This window comes from Pterocles gutturalis, unplaced genomic scaffold, assembly GCF_000699245.1.
Source record: "Pterocles gutturalis isolate BGI_N339 unplaced genomic scaffold, ASM69924v1 scaffold11916, whole genome shotgun sequence".
Taxonomy (NCBI): domain Eukaryota; kingdom Metazoa; phylum Chordata; class Aves; order Pterocliformes; family Pteroclidae; genus Pterocles; species Pterocles gutturalis.
Window position 1 is genome coordinate 2447 of NW_010103131.1, and position 3679 is coordinate 6125.

A 3679-nucleotide genomic window follows, 5' to 3' on the forward strand; every position below is an offset into this window, starting at 1 on the left:
CTGTGCTTGTAGTGCACACTGAAAATACATCGGCTCGTTCTTCCTGCTGCAGACTAATGGGGATCAGGTCTTCAGGCAGATAAAAGCTGATTAAGTGCTGCACTGCTCTAAAGAGCATTACTGAGAGGCAGGGAGATTTCTCAACACAGCCTCACGCTCCGACAGCGGTTTTTCCTACCTCCTGCCCTCTGCAAACAGCAGCAGGTAATGGACTTCCCTTGGGATCTGTCTGGGAGAGGCTTCTGCTCCTGGTTGATCGCCATTCTCAGGATCTGCTTGGTCATTTGCTCAAAAAAAATTCTGTTTTGGGGGAGGGATTTTTGTACTTTGCTCCAGTTAAGGTTTCAGCAAAGGCAGCTGAGAGTAGCTCTGCCATCCGGATGTGAGATGGGGGCTCTCACCCTGGTGTGGCAGCAATGCTGGCAGGTCCCTGGGCTCCGGCTGTGACCCAGATGCCAAGGACAGTGGAGCTGGGACTGAGCCCTGAGCGCAGCCCTGTCAATGGCTGTGACTGCTCCGCAGTAAAAAGAAAGACTGTCAGGGGCTGTGCAAGCCTCACGCTCCCTGCCAGCTGGGAATGTGCGGGGAGTGCTGGGTCCTGGTGAAGCCTCTGCTCTGGATAAGCCCTGAGCCACCTGTGAGTGGTAAAAGAGAGCACCCCAAGGGCAGGGTACCCTTCCCAGGGCGCTGCCTGTCTCCGGCAGCTCTGAAGATGTCACTAAGCATCTGAGGCTGGGCTTGGGTTCCTGAAAGCCCATGTCCTTTGGACCCCTTCCTGGTTTTCATCCTATATCCAGAGTGCAAAGGAAAAATGCAGCTGGGGAAAGTGCTGACTGATGCGCCCGGCTGTAAGGGATCAGCAACCTGCAGGCTGATTATTTTGTTTACAATGCCAAGAGGACTAGACCTGGGACTTGCAGCTGACGGGGCAACCAGTGACACAGTTGCTGCTCTTGTTTTTTCTTACTCTTTTTGTTTTGTTTTCCCCCTCACTTCTCTCTGCTGGCGTTCTCATGTTTTTGATGTGCTTGAAGCACCTTCTCTCAGACCCCTCCCTTCAAGTGCATTTCCCTGCTCTTAATTTCTTGGTCTGTCTCAGCTTTTTTCTTTTTCATGTTTTACAGATTTGGGTTTCCTTTCTCTCCCCTGCTCTGCCAGCTCTGTCCAGATGGTGGCTAAACACCCAGATATATGATATGCCACATGGTAAGTGTGAATTGGAAGAATTTGCAGATCCATTGTTTTCTCTGCAGAAGCAGACTAGGTTTCCTGTGCTGTTAAATCACTGTGTTGGCTTCAGCTAATTCTGTTTTCTTCTTCATTTTTTTCAAGCAGCAACCCCCAAAAGACCAGCTTCTCCCTGGAAGCTTGGCTGGGATGTCTCTGTTGTGTAATGAAGACCATCTTCCAGCTGTAAACAACATTTGTTTAGTTAGACAGGCTTTGCTGCAGTGCTACTAGGGGCCAAAAGCTGGTTTTCACTCAGAGCAGTGATGACGGCACCTTGCCAAGGGGCTTGTCCTGGGAGTCCTGGAGGAAGGTAGAAATGTGCACTGCTCACCCCATCCAGCTACTCATGTTTGGGGCCGTGCCAAATGTTTTGGTGAGTGAATCTTTGTTTTCTTTATTCCTGGCTCAACTGGGACTGCTCCTTTGAGGATATCACTTCAGAGTGGTGTCCCACTGCTGCGATCTCCGCAGCTTCTCTTACCTCCTGCTGCAGAACAGCTATGAATATCCATTGCTCCACAACTTTGCCTGTGCATCCCTGTGAAGGAGACGGGCTTCTGCTGTGTCTCTGCAGGATGAGCGAGTTGCTTAGTGTCTGCTAGGAATGGTCTCGCCTCTAGTTGAAGTTTTGTAGCTCAGGCTGAAAAAGATAGATCGCTTGTTCTGGTGTCCTTTTTATTCTACACAGGCTTTATTTCTGGTTGTCATTCCAGCAGTGTTGCCATGTTCTAGTCCTTATTTAAGCCCAGTGCTCTCTCTAATTCTCCTTGATTTCATATTGGAAATTTTCAGAGACCAAAAGCATGCAGCTCTTAGAGCTCATTGTTGCCAGATGTTGCTTAACTAGACTAAAGCATCATGGTGCAACAGGGCCACACAGCTGCAGAATGTCTCCTTGCTTCAAAGCCTGTAGGGCTAATGAAGCCCATAAGTATTAAAATGACCAGATTTTTACACCTTGCCATGGGTTTGGCAATTCCAGCTGCTCCCTATAATCATTCCACAATGCATGGGGGGTGGTAGCTGCCTTGCCATCATTTCTGCTGTGGCTGCTGCCTGGGTCACACTTACTGATGGCAGCTCTGGTTGCAGCTGCCCTTGGGGTGGAAGCAACATAGAGGTGTACCATTGCTCAGCACTGGAGAGCTGAACCTTTGCTGGGGGATGAGTATCGATCCAAGATAATGAACACGGATATATCCTGTGTGTGCTGCAGTGCCCAGTGCTCCTTTGCAAGAAGCGCTTCAGCTTCCTAAGCACCATTGCTGCAGTCAGCAGTAGCCAGCGTCACTAGCACATCGAATGCTGCAGAGACAAGGTAAAGACATGGTTCTTGAGAAGAACAACCAAGTGATTTTCTCTCTATCTACTTTTTAAACAAATACTTTTCCACTGTGGTCCATTCAATTATGAGGATTCAGATCTTGGGCTGTCTTTTCCAGGCTCAGCTCTTGTGCTCTGCATGTAGGGATTTTGGTTGCCTCACTCCATCTGCTAGGCTGGTTTTCTGGACTGCATCACGTGTTTTGGCTGAGGTGGCTCATCCTTCCAGCTTTAATGGAAAGGCTGAACCACTGCAGGTCTTCTGTTAAAATGTATTCCACCCATTGTATGACCGTGATTGTGTTTTGTCTTTTCTTCAGTTACTGATTTATCTGACATATGGGATTAATAGCCCAGCACACCCACTTCAGAAATTGTTTGTAGCTGATGTCAAGAGCCTTGCCTAATCCTGTGGATTTTAAGGAGTTGTATTCTCTTTACAGGATCAAGGTTTGATACAAACAGTCCAAACATCTACTTTGGGATGGTCTTGCTGGTCTAATGAGTTAAAGGAGCAAGGTTTGCCTTCTTTGAACTTTCTGGTGGGCAAAGGTGGGGTGAGCAGGTTCAGTGAATAGCTTTGTTGACTAAAAGAAGGGTTAAATAAGTTGGAATATCCAAGTGTCAGGAATATTCTGACTTCCCCAAAGCTTTATCTAGCTGAACACATTTTCATGTGTATCTCTGCATTTTTAGTACGTATGAGAAATTTCTGACAAAAACACTTAAAAAGTGAGAAATTATGCTTGCAATGAGCATAGTTCAAAACAGCAAAGGAAGGAAGATTTTTATTTTTAAAGGATCTCTGGAAAGAGACCCCTGGGTACTCTGTAGCTGTATAAAAGTGGCCAAGGAATCCTATCTCTTCCTAAAAAGAAATGTAGGTATGCTCCCGCAACATTTAAAAGCCAAGTTGGATGGGGGTCTGGGCAACCTGATCTAGTGGAAGATGTCCCTGCTTACTGCAGGGGGGTTGGACTAGATGGCCTCCATGGTCCCTTCCAACTCAAACTATTCTCTGATTCTGTGATTCTACATTAATACTAATAAAGCAGAAGTTGAACAGGAGGGAGCTCTCTCCCAGAACCTGTAGGTATCAATGTCTTGAATTCTGCTGCTCATCACA